Raw genomic sequence first — 25,321 nt, 5'->3', positions numbered from 1 at the left:
GGATTTTCCGCAGACAAAGCGCCAGACTTTTGTCCGAAGGACGATGGCCACGAACTTGTTATGCATACAAACGGCACACAACTGTCGGCCAACAAACACAAACGTAGTGACGTGCTACGTGAAATTTCAGCTCTTGAGCGCCACCCTTTGGGCACCTTCTGCTAATGTTGTGTTTGGTGAGCATTGATTCCGAGCATGCGTGTTTGTACTTTGGACTTTTGTCTGACAGACTTGTGTACACACGATAGGAAAATCTGACAACAGACCATTGTTCGCAGAAAATTTATAAGCCTGCCATCTAACATTTGTCGGCGGGAAAAGTCTGACAAGAATTCTCTAATGGAGCGTAGAAAGGTCGGACTTTCAGCCAACAGGCTGTCATGACACAATTCCCGTCAGAAAATCCGATCATGTGTAAGAGGCCTTAGTCTCTGTAACTGCGCCATCTAGGGTACTTGATGAGAGTTGTAGTAAAGGGAATGTCCACACGACAGGTATCTTTCTGTGCTTTTATTACCCAGCCGGGTGAAAAAACGATCAAACAGTGGAAAGGTGAAGGGATAGCAAATAGAAGACAGCAGACCAGGTGTAACTGCATACAGGGAAACAGTCCTGCTTCCAACAAAACTTTACTTCGCCACTCCAGCCGGAGTGGGTGTAGCACACCTGGACAGGCCTCTCTCACTAGCCTGGCAACCAGTGTGTCACTCGAACTTAGGATCAAGTCTCTGCCACAGACCTTCCCAAAAGAATGGAGACAATTATGGTCCAGAATCAGGGGTCAAGTCCTGGGGAAAAAAGTGTGGGAACTCCCACCCAAGATCCACTACCCCACCAAAAAAAAAAATGATACGCTCACATGCATGATTACTAAAGCGCATGTTTTTTTTTTTTTTTCGATCCACTGTACCTTAGTAATCCTTTATGTTACTGGCCGCTTCCTGTATATGGATTCATCTGGTACTGTGCGGATATTCCGTCATTTTCTCGAAAGTTCTTTCTAAATCCCACGATAGCTTACGGCAGACCTCCGCAATGTCTCCTGGGAACAATGACAAAAGCTCCCAGGAGACATTGCGGCATCGAGGAAGTGACGGAATACCCGCACACTACCCGATGAATCCATATACAGGAAGCGGCCAGTAACATAAAGGATTACTAAGGTTCGCCTGCCCCTGACAGTGACTCGAGCTGGGCATCGCCGCTTAGTGAAGGATTGGCTCGGGCAGCAAGGCTGCTCTCGGCTGCTCTAGTCCTGCAAAGGGAACTGCGTTCCTGCTGTGAAAAAAGTGCAGCAACTCCGTTCCCACGCGTTCCCGCAGGACTTGAGCCCTGTCCAGAATCCTCTCTCTGTAGATTCAGCACCCGGATCTCCTTCAGGTAGTTTTGTTTTTTGCAAGTTAGCGACTGACAGGCGACCAACATCCAGTCTGACAGGTATTCCCCGATGAATGGACAGACCCCTCCTGGAACACCAGCCTCGTGCTTGGTATCCTTCGGACAGGCTCCTCATCGTCCAGCCTCCTCCAATTGAACGGACAGCTCGGGACCCCTCCAAGTTGGGGACCCAGTCAAACACTGGGCCCCGCACAGCAGATCAGTTGCTCCGGGCCATCGTGGTCCCGGAGCCAGGAACACCCAGGCACACCCCGGCCAGGAGGGCCATATGCGGGGGTGTCCTGGAATGGCTGACAGGCAACCAACATCCAGCCTGTCAGATCCCAGGTAGTCCCTGATGAATGGACAGACCCCTCCTGGAACACCAGCCTCGTGCTTGGTATCCTTCGGACAGGCTCCTCATCGTCCAGCCTCCTCCAATTGGACGGACAGCTCGGGAACCCCTCCAAGTTGGGGACCCAGTCAAACACCTCCCCAGCATGCACAGCGAGGCGACCAACTTCTCACTGGCCGCTAAGGAGTGGCACTCAGAAGCACTTGACCCCATTGCTGCCACCTGCCGTTCGGAGGGAGGCCTGAGTCCCCGGACAAAAGGTTAGCCCACAGTACAGCCAAGCTATAGCAGAGACCCAAATTTTAACAATCAAATGAATTCAGAGCCAACTATTTCTCTGAATTCTCCCCCTAAATTTAACATAGCTCTGAAAGTAGCCCGGCGCTACTCATTCTATAGTTTGTAGATGCTATAACATTCAGGGGTCTCCAAACTTTCTAAACAAAGGGCCAGATTACAGTTCTTCAAACTTAACGGGGGCCGGACTATGGCCATCGGGAGTAGAAAAGGTCCCGATTATCAGTAGGAATGAACAATGCCCCATCTTTGGTGTCAGTGGGAGGAATCATGTCCCATCATTGGTGTCATTAAGCCCCATTTGCTGGTGTCATTGGGAGAAATTGTGTCCCATTGTTGGTGTTATTGCAAGGAATTGTGTCCCATCGTTCGTCTCATTGGAGGAATTGTGCACCATCATTGGTGTCAGTGGGTCGAATTATGTCCTATTGTTGGTATTGGTGTTTAAAAATAGTGCCCCAAGGGCCGGATCAAAGCAAGCAAAGGGCCGCATCTGGCCCCCGGGCCGCAGTTTGGAGACCACTGACTTAACCGATCAATATACGCTTATTTGGATTTTACGTGTAAAAAGATGAGCTATAATGGCTTTTAAATGGTGTTTTTTGGGCACTATCGTTTTTGGCGATATCGCGGACGCACGCAATTTTAAAACATGGAATGTTGGGTATCTATTTATTCGATGAAACTTTTATATTTTAACCAAAAATGGGTATTATATGGTGTAAATTTTGCACTAAAATTCTATTTATTATATTTTTTCGGGAAAATTTGTGTTTAAAAAACAGTTGCACAAATATCACATGAAACAAAAGTTTGCAACTATCACCTTTTTATTCTACAGGGCCTCTGCTTTCAGAAAATATATAATGTTCAGGGGATTAATGTCATTTTATTGCCAAAAATATTTACAAAAAAGATTGCTCTGGAGCTGAATTGGTTAAAGGAAGAGATAAAATAACAGCGGGATCAACAGGTGAAAAAAAAAAAAAGAAGAAAAAGCCCCAAAAAAATAAAAATAAAAAAAGTGAACGGAGACACTTAAACGGCAATATAATTTTTTCCACTTTAAATTAGATTTGAAGTTTCTGAATGTCTCCCTGTTTAATTGCTTGCTACAATACTGAGCGGTGTATATATCTGCAGACGTTTTCATTGGATGTCAGGGCTCTCTCGTCACACGACGTTTAGCAGAGGTGTTTAATGACAGCCCTGTTCTGCACCTACACAGAAGAAGCGTTTTGTAAGCGGGCATCCCCCGGGTTGGTACGGTGACACAGTGCCTGCGTTTGTCTTTTACTACTTTTAAATAGATCTAGAGGTGAACTGGAAGTAAGCGAACGTTCATTGAGCAGCTTCAGCACCGTACTAACCTTCTTTTAGCAGCCTCGTGGTAATTTTGGAATGCAGGGTCAAACAACCAGCTCAGTCTTTGGGGTATTCCCCGGTGACTCCCAGATTGTGTGCCAGGTCATCCAGGCTAATCACTTTGAGTGCTTTGTGGAAAACTGCTGTTAGTTAAGGCTGCATCATACTGTTCCACCAAAGGAAAAAAACATGAATACGTTGAGGGGTGTATTTAGCAGACAGAAATGCATCCAAGACAACCTGACTCTCCTTTTTTCTCGTAACGTCTACACGCTTGAACGTTTGTGAGTTGTAGTTTCTCTTCGTTGGAAAGGAGAAGAAAAAGCAAAGAGTTTAGTAGAACGGTCTTCATTGAAGCCTCGGTGTCTTTCAGCTCCTGCCAGCTTAAGCACAGATGGTGAGTTTTTCACAGGCGGCGTTTGATGATAGGCTTGCCTTTAATTTACCGAAAGCGTTTGAGATGTAAATGTTTTTGAGCCTTCTATTATTTAAAGTCACTTTGATGCTACTATTGCTAAAACATTTACAAAAAGGAATTTAAGGACTGTATATAAAATTGCCTGACTACATGGTGGATAAAAATCAATGATTTTTAAAAAAATCGAATTTATTAAATTGAAATCTGATTTTTCTGGATTTAAATCTGATTTTTCGGATGTGAATCTGATTTTTTTTTATTTAAATATTTTTTTTTATTTAAATCTGATTTTTGGGATTTAAATCTGATTTTTGGGATTTAAATCTGATTTTTCTGGATTTAAATCTGATTTTTCGGATGTAAATCTGATTTTTTTTTTATTTAAATCTGATTTTTTGGATTTAAATCAGATAATTTTTTTGGGATTCTTACCAAATTTATTTTAATAAAATGCTTTTGGAGCAAGAATCTATGTAAAGATAGTTTTCTATTTAAAGTTGTTATAAAGATTAGTTTAAAAAACAAAAAACAAACATGCTATACTTACCACCTCTGTGCAAGGGTGCAAAAGTGGAACTTCCACTTTAAGCAATTCTGACCCCCTGGCATGCCACATTCAGCATGCCAGGGGGTCAGAGTACCTAGTTTTGAAAGGTACCTAGCTCCCACTTCTGCCTGGGCCGCCCACCCCCCCCCCCTGCAATCTTTTGGGACACATCACAGGTCCCAGAAGATTGCAGGGTCATTCAAGACACGCAGCGCAAATCGTGAATACGCAGTGCACACCCGGCTGTGAAGCCGCAAGATGTCACAGCCAGGTGCCCACAGTAGTGATGCCAGCGTCGTGAAGGGAGAGAAGCGAGTCTTCGGGCGGCCACATCGCTGGATCGTGGGACAGGTGAGTGTGTGTGTGTTTATTACAAGTCAGCGGCTATGCTTTTTGTAGCTGATGACTTATAATAAACACAGAAACGGGTGGAACTCTGCTTTAAAGTTCAACTTTGGGCAGTAAAAAAATAATATGTGAGCATGCGTTTTTTTCTATTTAGCTTTCATATCTCAGTATAGCTTGTGCTCTACTTCCTCCCCGACGGCCAATACCAGCGCTAGTATCATGCGTGGCTATGGTGTACGCTTTTCACAGCCTGTGCTGCAGCCTCAGCAACGAAGCAATAAGACAAGCCATAGATGATGCAATTTTCTTTCAACCCATGGTTGCTGGAAGTAAATCCCTTAGTTCTCCCATCAACACAGTCAGTGTTAATGGGGGAATCCCTTCCGCAGCGCTGTTGTGTTTTGCCGGCGGGGAGTCCCGCCCCCCCCCCCCCATGATCACTGCTGGCGGTTATAGCGAGCTATTGCATGCAAAGAACCCAACAGGCTGGCTGTACTGAAACCAATCGACAGATCAACTTCAATACAACGAGCCTGCCCATAGATGGATCAAATTTGGACCGGCCCCTGCCAAACCGACCAAGATTCTATCCATCTATGGCTGGCTTAGGTCTTACAAACTCTGAAATCAAAAAGCCAAGGATTTATTAGAGGAATGGATGTATCTCGAGTTGGGCGCAATATCTACAGTTTCACCGTTATTAGAGTTTAGTCATTGAAACCTCTATGATTAAGTCCTCTTAAGGGCCAGAAGCACCATGATGGAGTCTGCTTCCAGCTGGAGATGTACAGTGCTGTGAAAAAGTATTTGCCCCCTTTCAGATAATTAATTTTTTTTTAGCATATTTATCACTCAGATCATCAAACATATTTTAATGTTACACAACGATAACCTGAGTAAATCCAAAATGCAGTTACATTACATTAAATTTGTTTAATGATCTGAATCATTTGAGCATGACAAATATGCAAGAAAAAAAAAATCTGGAAGGGAGCAAAAAATTATTATTTTTTCATTACAACAAATGAAAGAAGATAAGTTGATATACAAACATATCAACAACAGTAGTTGTCGTGTAATGCAGAATAGGTATTTTTAACATTTCTAGATAGAAATCTACAGTATGTGAAGTGAAACAACAGTAACATTGTGGAAGGTATGATATTCATGCCGATCACCCAGTTCCTCTGGGTATGGCGGAGGTATGGGAGTTGCCTGCCCTCCCGGACACCCCGATGGGTGCTGTACTGTGCCCGGGTTGGAGGCAACCCCCTCTCCCAATACACCTTAGTATTGCAAACCTATATTGTCAAAGCAAATTAAACAGTAAAAGTAACTTTAACTATTCCTGGGAATCTAGTCCAGATTACCCATGGTTGCCACAGTGTATTACTGTGGTCTCTGTTTTTATGGCGCAATGCTAGTATTGATTCATGGATGAAGTGTACGTGGGTCGTATCCACCACATCTGTCATAACAGACCGTTTTTTAATATCTGTTCATTTATTAACACCTTGCTTCTATTTTTGGATTGTAATTATATATGTGTTGGTGGCAGTCATATTTGTCTATCAGGCCTCGTACACACGATCGGTTAAACAGAGGACAACGGTCTGATGGACTGTTTTCATCGGTCAAAACCGATCGTGTGTGGGCCCCATAGGTTAAAAAAAAGCCAACTTGCTTTAAATTTAACCATCGGTTAAAAATCCACGCATGCTTAGAATCAAGTCGACGCATGGTTGGAAGCATTGAACTTAGTTTTTTTCAGCACGTCGTTGTGTTTTACGTCACCGCGTTCTGACACAATCGGTGTGTGTAGGCACGACGAACCATCAGTCAGCTTCATCGGTTAACCGATGACAACGGTCCATCAGACCGTTCTCATCGGATGGACTGATCGTGTGTACGAGGCTTTACTGTACATATACAAGGTCTATTTTTTTTTCTTGCTTAGTAGGGCACTTTAATCCGGGAATTAGGATTTAACGAGGAACTTTACTCACCCAGGGTGCATTTTAATATTATCCCTGTCCTAACTGGTCTGCTGGGGTGGGATGAAATAACATACTCACCTGCCTAGCGAATTAAGAAATAGCCGACTGGCGTGTAACGTCAACAAGGTGTGAGGAAGAAACACAACGCATTTCAGAGCATATGCCAAGCTCACAATGGGCATGCGCGCTCCTTTGTCAAGTGCCCTGAGATCTGTGACATGGTCATCCCAGAAGGGGTTGGGTGGGAGGGGGCATTATTTCCTTCTGGTCCAGGAAGGCAGCAGCTCTTCCCTACAATAAATTAAGAAATAAACGTGCAATTTGCTAAGGGGTGGGGGGTTGTCTGGGAAGCCAGATTAAGGGGATACAAAAAATATTTGTAAAAGCTCTGCTTTAAGTATACTTTTTTCGGTAGCCACATTTACATGAATAACAGAGAACAACAAAGAGGGCACAAAGCCTTGTGCAGTAATAAACACATTTATTTTTTTAAATATGTACTTGCGAAAAAAAAACATACAAAGACCAAATAGGCTATAGACCTCAAGGGTTTTATAGACCCCAAAACTGGCAATAGATACAAGATTTGAGTGCTCTGCGAGGACCTGGAGCCTTTTTGGCCTTTGTGAGTATGTTTTTGGCATTTACACTAATAGCGAGGCATTAAAAAGCTTGTTTAAACGGACTCCACTCCTGTGACCCGTTGTCAGCTGACAGTGGGCTGAAGTCCGCTGTAGATTGACGTCACAGAGCTGGTCCAGGGTCGGGCAAGATTGCGACCACATGGTCTGGATCCAACCACATGCCTGGATCAGAACCCAGCTAAGCCTCTCAGCTCACCAGCTCTCTGCTCATGGAGCTGTGAGAACCGAGCAATCAATGGTGTTTGATCCCTCAGTTCTCAGTGTTAGAGCTGGTGGGGGACCAATGCTGCACCCAGCTAAGTACGTTGATTCTACAAAAACCCCATACTTCTCTTTTAAATTCAGTCAAATCTACATAGTTGGGCTTTTATCCACAAACACCCCTTACTGTCTCTGCATAGGCAGTTTTTTGGTAAAGGTGAACTAACCCTTTATCTGTTGTTGGACAATTATGACACTTTGATGAGCACTCTCAGTACAACACCATGCGTTGATGAGATTTTCTTATTCAGCTTTCTACGTCAAAATGAATGTTACAGCTCTAGCCTCTTTTATAACACGGTATACTATATTTCCCTTCAATGCTTGGTGATTCAAATACAGATTCAGTTGTCGTTGCTATGCAAGGCCTGGCACAAGAAACTGGCAGTCAATACTCTTACCACACGCGTATACGCACACACATACTTCCTGACCAACTACCACAAGTGCAAACATCAAAGTGCACGTGTGTGTTTTTCCTCAGATTTTGGAAGTTTGCTTCTGGTCAGAATACATCAATTGATATTAAAGTACATATTGCATGCATTGATTTATGTATACATTTGAACTCAATTAACAAGCTGGGATTAGTAATGCTTCAAAAACATCCTCTTTCTACCATATGCCATTTTCCCTACATGCACATTTCAATTTGATGAAATAGAGATAGTGAATCTATTGAAGATCTGTGTCAATTAAATTCCCATATGATAAGAGTAGGCATGACCCCATTAGATCCAAAAAGTGTAATTTACAGTAGAAATCTACTGTTGATTTTTCCCAACTAAAATGTCTGCCCTACTTTAGATATCATTAGGTATTCCTATATTTGGATAAAAAAAAAAAAAACATTTAAAGGTAGGCAAATGTTGAGATTCTGTTAACCACTTAAGCCCTGGACCATTTTGTAGCTAAAGGACCAGGCCACTTTTTGCGATTCGGCACTGCGTCTCTCCCAAACAAAATTGGCGTCCTTTTTTTCCCACAAATAGAGCTTTCTTTTGGTGGTATTTAATAACCTCTGCGGTTTCTATTTTTTGCGCTAAAAAACAAAAATAGAGCGACAATTTAAAAAAAAATTCTATATTTTTTACTTTTGGCTATAATAAATATCCCCCAAAAATATATAAAAAACATTTATTTTTTCCCCTCAGTTTAGGCCGATATGTATTCTTCTACATATTTTTGGTAAAAAAAGTCGCAATAATCGTTTATTGAACGGTTTGTGCAAAAGGTATAGCGTCTACAAAATAGGGGATAATTTTATGGCATTTTTATTAATATTTTTTTTTACTAGTAATGGTGGCGATCAGCGATTTTTATCGTGACTGCGACATTATGGTGGACACATCGGACACTTTTGACACATTTTTGGGACCATTGTCATTTTTACAGCGATCAGTGCTATAATAATGCACTGGTTACTGTGAAAATGACACTGACAGTGAAGGGGTTAACCACTAGGTGGAGCTGTAGGGATTAAGTGTGCCTTACTGTGTGATTCTTACTGTAGGGGGGAGTGGTCTGGCGTGACACGTCACTAATCGTCGTTCCCTATGACAGGGAACAGACGATCACTGACATTGCCACTAGGAAGAACAGGGGAAAGGTTTGTTTACACTTACCTCTCCCCGTTCTTCAGCTCTGTGACCCGATCGCGGGACACCGGCGGCGATCCGGTCCACAGATCCCACGGACGTGATCACGTAGTGAAATGGATATCCCCTGGCACAACTCCAGGGCAACCTAAAACTGCCTCTGTCCCAAATTGTGAAAGCATGCAGAAAAAGAGGAACATTCTGCTTCCTTCAGTGTCCAGCAGCAAAAGAGGCGGAACCTTTTTTTTATTATCACAGCTTTATAGACAGAATGACATCATTCATATGAGCACAACAGTCTTGGGGGCCATCTTGCTTCACTCAATGGAGGGGGCCAAGCAGAGAGCTGGTAACTGACAGTCAGCGGCTCTCTGCTCACTGAAGACCGAGAACCGAGCGATTTGCAGTCTCCGATCACTCATTTCTTGGCGTAGAGTTGGTGGGGAACAAATGTAGCATCGGACTGATACTGCATCCACCTAGGTAAGTATGTTTTTGTTTTTTTTTCAAAACCTGCCTTTTTCTTTTAGAGCCAGTTCACATATGTCTAGCTGCAGTTTCCTTACGATTTTTAAAAGGAGTTCGTTGTGGTTTTATTCACTGATTCAGGTGCGATTGAGGTGCAAATTTTTACTTGAAATTTCACCTGAACTGGACTGAAAAACATACAGTACTCTTTTTAACCACTTCAGCCCCAGGAGGTTTAACCCCCTAAGGACCAGGTCATTTTTTGCGGTACATCACTGTGTTACTTTAATTGTGTGGTCATGCGACGTTGTAGCAAAACAAATAGAGCTTTCACCTCTGTGGTTTTTATTTTTTGCACTGTAAAAAAGCGTAGATTAAAAAAAATATATATTTTTTTACTTTCTGCTATAAAACATATCTAATTAAAAAAAATGTAAAAAATCTAATTTCTCCATCAATTTAGGGCAATGTGTATTCCGCTACATATTTTTAGTAAAAAAAAAATCCCCATTAGCGTATATATTGATTGGTTTGTGCAAAAGTTATCGCTTCTACAAACTATTGGATATTTTAATGCCATTTTTATTTTTACTAGTAATGGTGGGGATCAGCGTCATGTGATTTTACCGCAATTTTGCGGCCGCAATTTTGTAGCGATTTTGCCACGTTTTCATGGAATGCCTGTGTAAATGGCATCAAAATCGGACCAAAGTAGTGCAGGGACTACTTTGAAGTCGAAAGTCAGAACGACTTGAAGTCGTACTAATATGAATGGTTGTCATTGGAAATCATGGGGAAACGACTTGTCATGCTACTTTGCCATCACAAATCATAAGTGACACCTTTTGGGGACCAGTTACACCAATACAGTGATCAGTGCTAAATAAATGTGGTTAATTACAGTATAAATTACACTGGCAGGGAAGGGGTTAACATCAGGGGCAATCAAAGGGTTGTTTGCTCCTAAGGAATGCTTTCTAAAGGCTCATACACACGATGCGAAAATCAGAAGTAAAATTTTGGACAAACTATCTGTCGATTTTCGGATTGTTAGTATGGTGCTTTCGACAGCCGATTCTGATTTTTCGTCCGACAAAAGCTGGATGTGCAAACTATAAAATTTTTGTCGTACGTAAACTCAACGTCCGATTTTCGTTTATATAGTACGGTTTTCAATAGAAAAAAAACGTAAGAGCAAGGCTACGCATGCTCAGAAACGAAAGAATACATACAAAACTATTCAACACATAGAGGGGTTGATTTACTAAAGGAAAAAAAAAAGTTCAGGTGCACTCTGCAAGAGCAGTTGCTTCAGAGCTTAGTAAAAGAAGAAAAACTATTTTCCTTGCACGTGATTGGGTATTCTTTGCAAAGTCAAGTTTTACCTCGTTTACTAAGCTCTGGAGAAACTGCACTTAACCACTTAACCCCCGGACCATATTGCTGCCCAAAGACCAGAGCACTTTTTGCGATTCGGGACTGCGTCGCTTTAACTGACAATTGCGCGGTCGTGCGACGTGGTTCCCAAACAAAATTGGCGTCCTTTGTTTCCCACAAATAGAGCTTTCTTTTGGTGGTATTTGATCACCTCTGCGTTTTTTATTTTTTGCGCTATAAACAAAAATAGAGCGTCAATTTTGAAAAAAATGAATATTTTTTACTTTTTGCTGTAATAAATATCCCCCAAAAATATATAAAAAAAAGTTTTTTTTCCTCAGTTTAGGCTGATACGTATTCTTCTACATATTTTTCATAAAAAAATCGCAATAAGCGTTTATTGATTGGTTTGCGCAAAAGTTATAGCGTTTACAAAATAGGGGGTATTTTTATGGCATTTTTATTAATATTTTTTTTTTACTAGTAATGGCGGCGATCAACGATTTTTTTTCGGTACTGCGTCATTATGGACACTTTTGATACATTTTTGGGACCATTGGCATTTTTATAGCGATCAGTGCTATAAAAATGCATTGGATTACTATAAAAATGCCACTGGCAGTGAAGGGGTTAACACTAGGGGGCGGGGAATGGGGTTAAGTATGTTCCCTGGGTTTGTTCTTACTGTGGCGGGGGTGGTCTCACTAGGGGAAATCACTGATCTTCTGTTTATACGTTGTATGAACAGAAGATCAGCATTTTCCCCACTGACAGGACCGGAAGCTGTGTGTTTACACACACAGCTCCCGGTCCCCGCTCTGTAACGAGCAATCGCGGGTGCCCGGCGGCGATCGCGCGCACCGGGCACGCGCACAGGACTCGGGGGCGAGCGGGGAGCGCGCGTGCCCCTAGTATCCTGCGAGAAAGCCGACGTAGAGCTACGGGATCTCGCGCAGGGGAGCCAACCTGCCGCCGTAAAACGACGGCGGCAGGTCGGCAAGTAGATAAAGAGTGCAATTGCACTTTGCAATGTGCACAGTCTATTTGGATTTAGTAAATCAACCCCAATGCGTCACTTCTGAAGCATTCTGTCGTACGAGAATTTTCGTATGGTGAGTAACCTCTTCACTTTCAACATGAGACTAGCATGCAACAAAAAACAGACGAACGGTCATCCAAAAATCTGATCGTGTGTACGAGGCTTAACTGTGGGGGAGGGGGGAGTAGTCTGACTGGAGGAAGAGAGACATTTATGTTCCTGATTAGCAGGAGTCACAGATCTCTCTTCCTCTGTGACAGAACGACGGTCTGCCTTGTTTACATAGACAGACCACCGCTATCCCTCTCCTATGAATGATCGCAGGTACATTGTTTCACGTAGCCGGCAACAAAAAACAGACGAACGGTCATCCAAAAATCTGATCGTGTGTACGAGGCTTAACTGTGGGGGAGGGGGGAGTAGTCTGACTGGAGGAAGAGAGACATTTATGTTCCTGATTAGCAGGAGTCACAGATCTCTCTTCCTCTGTGACAGAACGACGGTCTGCCTTGTTTACATAGACAGACCACCGCTATCCCTCTCCTATGAATGATCGCAGGTACATTGTTTCACGTAGCCGGGCCACCCTGCCGCACTATATGTACGGTGGGCGGTCCAGAAGAGGTTAAAGATGGACTGCGGCCAGCCTGGATATACATGAACTGGCTCCATAGAAAGCGAATCAGATGCAGTTCAAAACACATCCAATTTGCATATATGTGAACTAAGCCTTGACCTGCCTAGCGGTATTCTTGAGTCTGGCTCGGGGTGAATTTTACATACCAAAAGCGGTAACCACTAGCCTGACTCGGGATCGTATTGTAGGATACAGGGGAAGTTACTTACCTTGTCCCTGGATCCTGCGATGTGTCCCCGCTGTGTGTGCGATCTGTCATCTCGCTCGATTCACACTCTGGTGACTGCCGAGTGCTGCCGAGCTCCGTTCCCAGTACTGTAAACGTACAGATTACAGTACTGTATCAAAAAATGACACACACCCTTTGTCCCTAGTGGTCTGCCCAGTGTCCTACATGCAGTTTTATATTATAAAAATATTTCTGCCTGTAAACTGGAGATTGTCCATAGCAACCAAAAAGTGTCTGTTTATGTCAAAAGTGCTTTTAGACCAGCTATAAAACAGCGATAATAATTTAGAATCACTTCCAGAATTGAGCGATAGCGATTTGTGGGGAAATTCGTCATAAAAAAATAAAAGTAATGACAGCGACAATTCTGCAACTGAACAAATTTCAGTGTTTTTGATTTGATTACATTATTGAATAATTTTTATTATAATTACATTATTATTTGTTATAATTATTTATAGTTTTTTATTATATTATAATTTATGATTTTGTGTTTCAAACTTTATCATACCCGGGATGTCTACTAGACTCTTGTTCAGACAGATTTAAGTGAGTTATTTCTAAGAATTTCAGGCCTACAATGTAAAACGCCAAATTTCCTTGCAAAATAATTGTACCGCATTCAGCACCTAAAATCTGAAAGAATCATACCGCCAGGGAGGTTAAAGTACAACTAAAGGCAAAACTTTTTTTAGTTTGAGATAGAGCAGAGAGGGATTATAACATGTCAGGTTGTTATTCCTGTCTGTGTCCCCATCAGGGAGATTCATTTTCTCTATTACTCCTGTTTACTATTATCACTGAATGTGAAAGAAAATCCAAGTTTTTGGGTTATCCCCGGAAAAGTAATAGATGGGAAATCTTCCATTAGGGAGGAGAGACAACCAGGGACATTTTTTTACTTTAGAGGGATTCCCTCCCCCTTCCTACTTTGGCTATAGGACAGGGGGTAATGGGTAATCTCGCCAATGGGACACTGATGGCAAAAAAATTAAAAGGACAGGGGTTATAACCCTCAATGCCTTTAGTTCTACTTAAGCTGACGTCCAGACAACAGCTAAATGCACAGATTAAATACATTGAAGACGTCTTTCACACAGGCAGCCAGGGGGCGGTAAAAACAGGCAGTTGATAATGATGCAGCAATTTTAAGGCGAGTCAGCACCATTTGTCAAACTCTCCCATGTAAGTGAATAAATAGGACAATGCCACAACCGCCAGCCAAAGAAAGTACTGCATGCAGGGGTCAAGTCCTGGGGAAAAAAGTGTGGGAACTCCCACCCAAGATCCACTCCCCCCACCAAAAAAAAAAAATGATACGCTCATATGCATAATTACTAAACCGCAAGTTCTTTCTAAATCCCGCGATAACTCGCGGCAGACCTCCGCAATGTCTCCTGGGAACAATGACAAAAGCTCCCAGGAGACATGTGGCATCGAGGAAGTGACGGAATACCCGCACACTACCCGATGAATCCATATACAGAAAGCGGCCAGTAACATAAAGGATTACTAAGGTTCGCCTGCCCCTGACAGTGACTCGAGCTGGGCATCGCCGCTTAGTGAAGGATTGGTTTGGATGGCTCGGCTGCTCTCAGCTGCTCTAGTCCTGCAAAGGGAACTGAGTTCCTGCTGTGAAAAAAGTTCAGGAACTCCGTTCCCACGCGTTCCCGCAGGACTTGAGCCCTGACTGCATGTCCTACTTTTTTCAGCGCACACCACCATAACTCAGCGGTCTGAACTGAACAAGTAAGACATAAGGCATTGCTGACCAGTGCAGCTCAAGGCACTTTGTGATAATGATAAACTAATGATGTATTAGCTGAATAAAGAGCTGCTTTAGTTTGTGTATTTTATATCTGCTTGAAATTCAGCTCTAAAGGCACGGCAAGGGTATTTATTTTTTATTTTCATGGAGTTACGTTTTAAATTTTCTATATATATATATATATATATATATATATATATATATATATATATATAAAGAAAATGTAAAACGTGACTCCATGAAAATAAAAAATAAATACCCTTGCCGTGCCTTTAGAGCTGAATTTCAAGCAGATATAAAATACACAAACTAAAGCAGCTCTTTTTTCAGCTAATACATCATTAGTATAATATATATATATATATATATATATATATATATATATATATATATATATATATATATATATATATATTTAGATATAAGGGCTGTGGAAATTAACTATTAATTCCTCGATTAATCGTAAAAAATGTTGATCGATCAAAATTCTTTTGATCGGTACCCACCTCTCCACCAACTTCCGGGTCTTCAGGGAGTTCCGTCGGAGATCCGGTGACGTCACGGACACCAGCGGGGCTTGCCGTGTCCATCTGAAGGGCTCCTTTGCTGTGCCTTCATATTTGCATGCCGGCGGGACCTTACTATCTGCCACACGCAAGGGATGTTACACTTCCCTCTATCACTTCCCTATATCAATCTGGGATTCTACAGCCATCCACTGGGAGTTGTGATAGTTCCCTTCATGGGATATCTACATGCCGACGGACTGATGTTAACCCCTCCTCATCTGGATTCAGCAGTGGTATCGCTGAACACATTTTTATACCAGTATCATACTTAGCTACATGTTTTTATGACTGCTTTTGCTACCGTTTGGTATTACTCGCACCATTTTTACAGTTTATGTAGCTACATCGATTTTATCTCCAGTGCAATATTTATTTTGTTACCTACTTGAAGACTATAGAAGTTTTAATACTATTCCCATCGAGCGCTGCCTTTGTGTGTGTTTTTTGTATCCTGCTATCCATTTTTCCAGTGGTTGGTAGCTGCACTGGGAATCAGCCTGCAAGGAGATCAGCTAAAAGTAGTTGGATCTGTATGTGCGTTATAATTAATCAAAATTAGTCGATTAATTGATTAAAAAAAATCGATTAATCGAACACGAAAATTTTAATCAGTAACAGCCCTATATATATATATATATATATATATATATATATATATATATATATATATAGCGAAGATAACATGACATTTTACGTTTGTGTTACAAATGTAAAGTGAGATTACACCCCATTTACACAGGCAAACCTCCCCCTGCACTTTCCTAAAATGCAGAACCACATTTTAATAAATATTTATAAGGCTTCTGCACAAATTTATATGTGTGAAATCACACATCAGGGGCTGGTGACAGTTTGAACACGATCAGCTGTTACGGGCAGTCACAGAACTATCACTTCTCTGTTTAGTAGACTCTACAAATTACTCCACCAATAAACTGTAAATAAATACATTGTAATTACTACAGTAGTACGTTTGTGGCTTATTTCTACAGCAGGATATTCTGTATTTGTCTTGTGATGAATGGTGCCAATCAGTTTAAATGTACAATAACTTTAATACCAGTTAAATATAAATCTCCTAATCAATATAGTTTCATTACCCATTGTTGCTTAAAGTGATACTACTAAAGACACAGGGCCAGATTCTCGTACAGCGGCGTATTTTTGCACGGGCGTAACGTATCCTATTTACGTTACGCCTCCACAACTTAGACGGGCAAGTGCTGTATTCTCAAAGCACTTGCTCCGTAAGTTGCGGCGGCGTAGCGTAAAAAGGCCGGCGTAAGCCCGCCTAATTCAAATTTGGAACAGGGGGGCGTCTTTTATGTTAATAACTTGTGACCCGACGTGATTGACCTTTTTCCTGAACGGCGCATGCGCCGTCCGTGGAAATCTCCCGGTGTGCATTGCTCCTAATACGCCGCAAGGACGTATTGGTTTTGACGTGAACGTAAATTACGTCCAGCCCTATTCACGGACGAGTTACGCAAACGACGTAAAAAATTCAAAATTTGACGCGGGAACGACGGCCATACTTAACATTGGTACGCCGCACTTACGCCACCATATAGCAGGGGTAACTTTACGCCGGGAAAAGCCTGACGTAAACGGCCTATCTGTACTGCGTCGGCCGGGCGTACGTTCGTGAATTTGCGTATCTAGCTGATTTACATATTTCTAAGCGTAAATCAGCGTACACGCCCCTAGCGGCCAGCGTAAATATGCAGTTACGATCCGACGGCGTAAGAGACTTACGCCAGTCGGATCTAAGGGAAATCTATGCGTAACTGATTCTAAGAATCAGGCGCATAGATACGACTGGCCAGACTCAGAGATACGACGGCGTATCTGGAGATACGCCGTCGTATCTCTTTTGAGAATCTGGCCCACACTGTTTAATTTACATTGTCCCTTCTATTTATGTATATGGATGATGGCACTGTAATTAGTTTAATAAAATAAACATCTAAGTACCTTTTTTCTAATTGATATACAGCTGTCACATGACCCAGATCTTTCCCAGCCTGTCTGCAGGTAAACATAAGCAGGAGGAGCTTCTAGTCCTGTATTGCTGATCACAAGTTAAAAATGAAAAAAAAAAAAAAAAAACAGCCTTTGGAATACAGAGTAAAAATAAATAATTAATATTACTAAACTGTTTTAAATTGCCATACAAATATATATTTGAAATCTTTATTGTTTTTTTGGCAATAACATGGTGTGGGTGGATTTCTGCCAGTCACAGGCTCTGTCATGCCCCCCAGCCTGTGTCTTAGAATAAGAGGGAGGTGAAGCCTCCATCAATCGACGTGTAATATCCTGCCCCCATTGTATTAACTTGTTAGTGGGCATGGAGGAGCGAGGGAGTGGGCTGTCATTTACCACTGTGTATACACCCACATGTGTGACTCAGATGTGGTAGGAAGGAAATGTCTAGCATAGAAACTTACTGAAAACTGAGCATGTGCAGAGCTGCCAACACTGCTCTGCAAATTCCCTAGCTGAATTGGGGACATAAACAGAAGGTGGAGATAGAGAGCAGCTGGATCAACCAGTTTTTTTGCAGAATACAGGAAACGCGTCCCATAGTGACTGAGTGAGTATGAACAGCATGTAATACAACATTTATTGATAGTTTTTTTATGATGTGGGTTACGTGACACGTTAAGAGCAGTCTTATGATTATGAGTGATTGCCTAAAAGCAATGTCTTGGTCATCCGTAGGTCAGAATGACAAATCTAAACAAGTATACCAATTATAGCTAACTATGGTGGATATTATAGTAGACTTTCAGTACACACGCCACAACCCTATATGGTTAATGGATAGATTAATTCAAAGCACTGAATTAAAGCGACGGGGGTCTTTTTTTGAAGCACTTGATTAGAGCCATAGGGCCAGATTCACAAAAGAGATACGACGGCGTATCTCCAGATACGCCGTCGTATCTCTGTTTTAGGGGCTTCCTAACTATGCGACTGATTCATAGAATCAGTTACGCATAGTTTGCCCTAAGATCCGACAGGTGTAATTGTTTTACACTGTCGGATCTTAGGATGTAATACCGCGGTCGCCGCTGGGGGGAGTTTGCGTCGTAAACCAGCGTCGGGTATGCAAATTAGTACTTACGGCGATCCACAACGGTTTTTCGCGTTCGCTACGTCGCTGCTAGTCTAGTTTCCCGTCGCAAAGTTAGTCGTCGTTTTAGCTGCCCTAACTTTACACAGCCCATGTTAAAGTATGGCCGTCGTTCCCGCGTCGAAATTCAAAATATTTTTTTCTTGCGTAAGACGTCCGGGAATACGGAAGTACGCTACGCACGTCGCCGTTCGAAAAAATGAAGTCACTTCGCGCAATGCACGGCGGGAATTTCGAAACGGAGCATGCACAGTAGGTCCGGCGCGGGAGAGCGCCTAATTTAAATGGCACATGCCCCTTTGAATTACGCGGGCTTACGCCGGCGTAGGTTTTCATTGCAAGTGCTTTGTGAATCAGGCACTTGCGATGAAAACTTGCGGCGGTGTAACGTATCTACGATACGTTACGCCGCCCACTTCTACGTGAATCTGGCCCAAAGGGTCCAATAGGCTTCAAAATAGGGTGGACTCGGAGCGCAGAGCATTGAGCTTGAAGCCCACCCTGGTGTATTAGAAAAGCAAATGAATATTGGCTTTTCTAACACTGAATCGCCTCTCCGCCAATCAGGAAGCGTGGGTCTGATACCCGTTTCCCCGATTGGCTGAAAGGTCAATCGATCCTATTGGACACCTAGGAGGAGGGGAGGAGACACATTTTTATGGGGCTGGGAATAGGGACAGTTTTACTATGTCAGACTTATCAGAGACTCAAACAATCATATAGCTGCTGCTACACGTCTCTGCTAAAGGAGAAGTATGGCCAAAGCTCTTTTGGGATCTAAGGAGTGCACTTTGTTACTGTGACCTGTTTATAGTTGACAGCAGGCTAAAGTCTGCTGTCAGCTGATGTCATTCAGTTGGTCCAGGCTCTGAATCGATTCTAACTTTACAGTCGGAATCCACCCAGATGCCTGGATATACTGCTGGCTGAGCCTCTCAGGCCTTGTACTCACGACCGGATCTGTGCGCTGGAAACTGTCTGCCCGACAGTTTCCGGCGTACAAGGCTGATTTGTGTTTTGTTCCGCTGGCGTGTACACACCAGCGGACCAAATTCCCGTCGTACCGGAACGCGTGCACGTAAACTACGTACGACGTCACTATAAAGGGGAAGACCAAAGTTAATGGCGCCGCCCTCTGTTCCTCTTTTGCTAGTTACGTGTTTGCTCGTGTTAGTGAAGGTTTGGTTAGAGCTGATTCGCGCTTCTCGGTCTCCAGGCTTTGACAGCGTGTATTCACGGGTTCAGTGCGTGTGCTTGCGGTAACGTAGTTGTCATTCGGCTATAGGCAAGCAGGTTGTTTCTGCTTTAGCAGTTGCATCCTGTGCGCTCGTATCTGTTTGTCACGCGTTTGTCGCAGGTAGTGCTGGATTTGCGAGTGCTTTCTGTTTCAGTGTGTTCTTGACTGACCAGCCGGCCGGTTTGAAGCCATGATGGAGCAGCAGCGTCAATTTTCGCGAGTTGGTGCTGTTTATGGGATGGCTGCTGGATATGTTCATTTGTCCAGTACTTTGGCCAGAAACAGGGGGCGGAGGCGTTTCTGGACCAAGAATTGGTTGCGCCAGCGTGACCAGTTCTCACATATGCCTCTGCTTAGGGAACTCCAGGAGAATAATCCTAATGACTTTAGGAATTTTCTCCGCATGACGGACCCCGTATTCAACCGTCTGCTGGATCTTCTGTCCCCCTATATCACGAGGCAGGACACTGTGATGCGCCAAGCCATCACGGCCGAGCAGAGGCTTATTGCCACGTTGCGGTACCTGGCGACTGGGAGGAGCCTGCAGGACCTCAAGTTCTCGACAGGCATCTCTCCGCAGGCGCTTGGGGTCATCATACCGGACACGTGTGCTGCCATCATCAAAGTTATGCATGAGGAGTATATTAAGGTAAGTTTCCTGGCTCTAATAATGTGGCCAACTAACTTTATTTTTATTTTCCCAGATATGCTGTGTGTTTAACTAACGTTACCTTTTCTCCCTATGCATGTTGATATCAGCTTTACATGTTTTATTCTTGGCCTACCTGCATATTTGTCCCTTACCCAATATTAACCTGTCCAGCATGCTATCCTAGGGACAAACCCACCTTGCCATTTTTTCAAACAGGACTTTTTGGTTTTTGTGTCCCCCCCTTCAAACTTTTATTGTCCCCATCAGAGGGCTGTGGAGTCTCTTAATGAAGTGGCCCTATATATTTCATTTCCCAAATTCTCCATGCACATTTTTCTAATGCAATTTTAATACTGTGAACTGTCACAAGGATGCTTGTAGGATGTATTTGTTACAAAGTACTAAATCTCTAATTTTGTTTGTCCCCACAGCTACCCTCCACACCACAGGAATGGCAGTCTGTGGCTTCCCAATTTGCCCAGCGGTGTGATTTTCCAAACTGCGGTGGAGCAATAGATGGGAAACACGTCCGCATTGTGCCCCCACCCCGCTCGGGGTCCTACTATTATAATTACAAGGGTTATCATAGTATTGTGTTGATGGCGGTGGTGTCGGCACAGTATGAGTTTCTATATGTGGACGTGGGGAAGAACGGCCGGATGTCTGATGGGGGAGTGTTCGCACGGACTGATTTCTATGATCGTCTCCAAGCTGGTGGTCTGGCATTGCCACCAGATGAAGAGAATGTGGAAGGACTTCCGTTTGTGTTCCTAGCGGACGAGGCTTTCGGGCTTGGTCCTCACCTCATGCGGCCTTTTCCCCAGAGGACCCTCACCTCAGAGAGGAGTGTGTTTAATTTTCGGTTGGCCAGGGCTCGGAGGGTAGTCGAGAATGCCTTTGGGATACTCACCAACCGGTTCCGCCTGTTCAGGACATCGATACATCTGGCGGAATATAAATTGGACACCGTTGTATTTGCCTGCTGCATTTTGCACAACTTTTTACGCAGGCACTCCCAGACGTACCTACCCGACATCGGTTCTGAGGCAAGACTACCCTCAGATCCCCTTCCCGGGCTGGACACTGGTCGCGCTGGCTTGGCCCCCCAATCAGCTCGTGAGGTACGCGACAAATATGTTGAGTACTTCATGGGTCGGGGGGCCATTGCTATGCCAGATCATATTTCTTTCTAATTCGGCCCCCAAAGAAAGGAATATTCTAAAAAATAATAAATAATTAGACCATTGGACTTTATACAGTTGTTTGTCATTAATGCTTTTTCTCTTTTTCTGTCTTCCTGGTTCTCTAACTAACTTCTTCAATTGTAATGCATAATTGATTTCTCCACTTTTAGTAACTAACCACATTTTGCACAGTATTCACTCATCTACAAACAGGGTATTGAGTCTAGAAATAAGAAGCAACTCCATTTGTAAATGTTGAGGTCAAGTTTTTTTAATTTTTGCTTGTTCATGACCCCAAAAATAATTTTATATTTTTTTCATTACTCCCTGCTTTTGTACTTAGGAGTCTTCAAAAATTTTTTAAACTTTTTTTTTTTTTTCAGGTAATTCAACCAAAAATATTATGCAGATTATACATTTATTAACAAGTTCACTTTTTTTTTACTCAAATATAGTTAGATTTATTGTTTACATATATATATATATATAGATTATATTTGGTGGGGTGTTTACCGCCTTAAATTTTTTTTTGCCCATATTTTTTAGGCACAAAAAACAATAATTTTTTAACCATTTTTTTTGTTTTTGGTGTGTTTTTCTCAAAGAAAATTTTTAGGTGAGAATTTGGAGTCAAATCTCTACTTCACTAAATTCAGTGATTAGAGAGATTTATAATTCTATATATATATTTTTAAAAATTTTTGGCGTTGTTTATTCTTTATGGTCTAAACTTTATAGTATCCCAAAATGTTCAACATGGTCAAAAAGTAACAAAATCCAATTCCAAAAATATAAAAACTCACAACAGCAGTCAGTCATGGTGTGCTTTCACACTGGAACACGCCAAAATTGGAAGATACACACATTCAGTGCAAACTCGCCAAATGTCATTGGTTCAACAGACAAATGGCCACATGTGCTATCTGACATCATGGGTGATCAATGTCTGTGTTTTGTGGGAGCAAACCCTTCCTCTCAACTACTTGAGGATGGAGGAGGGGGTTGGACCCACAAAGCACAGACATTAGATATTCTGTGATGGCAGATAGCACATGTTGGCACACTGTGTGTGTATCTTCAAATTTTGGCGTATTCATTATTCAAACTGTAAAAATGTTTGTGGGGGCGGGGGATGGGCGGGGGGTGTTTCAGTCTTTGACACGGCCCATCATGTCAATAATGTTCTTAAAATTAGATTCGATGACCATCATTCTTTGCCGCATATTGTCCATTTCCGTGCTGCATTCCAAAAGGACATTTGTTACATTCTGTTCCATGAGAAACATCCTTTCACGCATATTGTGCATTTCAGTGCTGCACTCCATTACCTGCTGAATAATTATAGCAGCACTTGCACGTGAAAATATTGGCACACCATCCTCCTCCCCTAAAACAAAAAAAAAAAATGGCATTTACAATATTATTTTTCAATGAGGCCTATCTACATATGTTTTTTTGAATCAAGCTAGGGTGACACTGACCTGATGGGCTTCTCCTTTCCACCTCTTCGACATCTTCTATCACTCCTCCTTCTTCCACCACCTCCCCATCATCTTCAATCACTCCTCCTTCTTCCACCACTTCCCCATCATCTTGGACTCCTCCTTCATCCATCAATCCACCTTCTTTCAATTCGCCAAATTGTTCTTCCGCCACTTGCCCTTCATCTGCTATGACTTCTAAGTCCAAAATTACTTCTTCCTCCTCTCTTCCTTCCTCCTTTCTTCCTTCCTCCTCTCCTTCCACATCCTCCTCTCCTTCCACATCCTCCTCTCCTTCCACATCCTCTTCTCCTTCCACATTCTCCTCTCCTTCCACATCCTCCTCTCCTTCCACATCCTCCTCTCCTTCCACATCCTCTTCTCCTTCCACATCCTCCTCCTCCTCCACATGTTGAGATGGCAGATTTTGGCCTTGTCTGGCCCTCTCTGCCTCCTCCAAATGCTGGCGACTTCTTTCCCCTGAAATAAACCAAAAAAAATGTAGACTCATCAGCACACAGATATTGGAGAGCATAAATCGCACACATTGCTTAGAAGATGCTTTCATTTAGTTACTTTTATCTTTCACCAAACCTACATTTTGCAATTACTTCTATATGGCAAGCTCTGATCCTGCCCCTTTTTAGCAAAGTGACACACATGGATGTCCCCCCTAAACTGTATTTCTGGGAGACCCTACCAAAACCCATTTTTGATTTGGGGAGACACAGGTGCTCTGCATTGCAGATGTGAAAACATCTGCTTTATTACCATATTATTTCTAGAACTAGCTTTTACACAATGTTTACAAACAAAGTTTTTGGCCAGTGAGCCATGTCCAGGTGTGTTGTTCCTGGAATAACCGAGCCTTTCTGATAAACTATGTGATGTTACGTTGTTTACTAAGAACACTGTTTGTAAATATGTAGTTATTTATGTTCTAAAAAATAAATAACAACATGTCTTTAAAATTACAAGCAGGCCAAGGAGGCAGATGGTGAAATATACATGGCAACACATTATTGCAGACAATCACCACCCCCCCCCCCCCCAACCCCAATATATATTTACTTACTTTTACGCAGAATTTTAAGTATTTTCTTCATCTGATGTGGCTCCCTCAATTTTAAGTCTGACCAGCGTTTCCTCAGCTGTTCCTTGGACCTGGTGATCCCAAACATCCTCTGCATTCTCCTCGCCACCTTGTCCATAATATGTGCCTTTCGGCGGTTAGGGGTCTTGTATGGCCCTAATTCACCATCATAGTCCTTTTTTCGCATGATGTAAACTAACTCCACCATTTCCTGGAACCGCATATTAGTGGCTTTATATCTTCTTTTCCTTGATCGGGACGTCCCTGCCTCTGTCCCTTCACTTGTGGCATGAGAGCATCGTGCCCGCTCGTGTGACATCGCCATCTTTCCTTTCCCACAGAGATTATGGGCGTGGAAAAGATGAATTCTTACGCCATGGGCGGAGAAGAGGGCGGCGTTTAATACATACGCGGAGTGTAGAGAATGCAAACAACGTGTTTACGTCCGTTACGCGGAGAATCTTCGAGCGCATCCAGAACATACACAGTTAACGCCATATTTCCTAAACTCATTGATTAGGGGCCTCGCAAAGGTGACGAGGGCGGGGTTTCATAAATACGCGGAGTGTTTAAAAGGTTTACGCCGTGATTACGCATCTTACGCGGTAATTAGGCGAGCGTGAGAAACGAGGAGCGAGAGACAGGAAGGTAAGGAAATTAAAAATGTGATCAGCAGAGGCCTTGAAAATGTAGACACATGGGATGGGGGTTTGGGCTGTTGGTTGCACCCTTTTTAAGCTATTCTGTCTATGGGGTACCACAATGTTATTTTGGTATCCAAATGCTTTTGGACACCTCACAAAATAGAGATGTGAACAATGCTGTACCTCATTGACAAGTTTTTGAATGGTGTATTCAGATCAGGCAAAGTATTGTTCAAGTGTTGGTTGTACAGAGGTCATTAGGAAGTGTCTTTTATGTCATCCATTGTCAGGGGTATGAGATTTACACATGAAAGAGTGCCTAGATGAAAACTGTCATTTGTAAGCATTGTTTAATTTAATATATTTAAAATATTTACTGCAATGTGAACAATGGCTCTGCATCTAGCAAATCAATGTTTGGTACAAGCAATGCGGCCGAGCTGCCAATCATTGTTTAAACAAGAGAGACTGTGTTTGGAATTAGATATAGGTAATAAATTTGAAGACACATATTAGATCAAGGTCAACGCTGATCCTTTGGAATATTTATTTTTCTGTGGTTTATGTTTTTGTAATCTAGACTCAAAAAGAAATATA

The 25,321-nt window shown here is 42.6% G+C and overlaps 1 protein-coding gene across 3 annotated transcripts in view; it reads left to right on the top strand.

Annotated features, from left to right (window-relative positions):
- The window catches only part of TIAM2 (TIAM Rac1 associated GEF 2), a 272,961-nt gene that overhangs the window by 8,925 nt on the left and 238,715 nt on the right, over positions 1 to 25,321 (top strand). The window contains exon 1 of one of the 3 annotated variants that reach the window (XM_040350975.1): positions 3,487 to 3,791. The exons of the other annotated variants lie outside the window; for them this stretch is intronic. The gene's annotated coding sequence lies outside the window, so the exon portion shown is untranslated. Of the gene's footprint in view, positions 1 to 3,486; positions 3,792 to 25,321 lie in introns of those variants that run through there. 3 annotated transcript variants of the gene reach the window in all.

This window comes from Rana temporaria, chromosome 4, assembly GCF_905171775.1.
Source record: "Rana temporaria chromosome 4, aRanTem1.1, whole genome shotgun sequence".
NCBI lineage: Eukaryota > Metazoa > Chordata > Amphibia > Anura > Ranidae > Rana > Rana temporaria.
The sequence above is the reverse complement of the archived record's forward strand: the minus strand, read 5'-3'. Positions and strand labels throughout refer to the sequence as shown.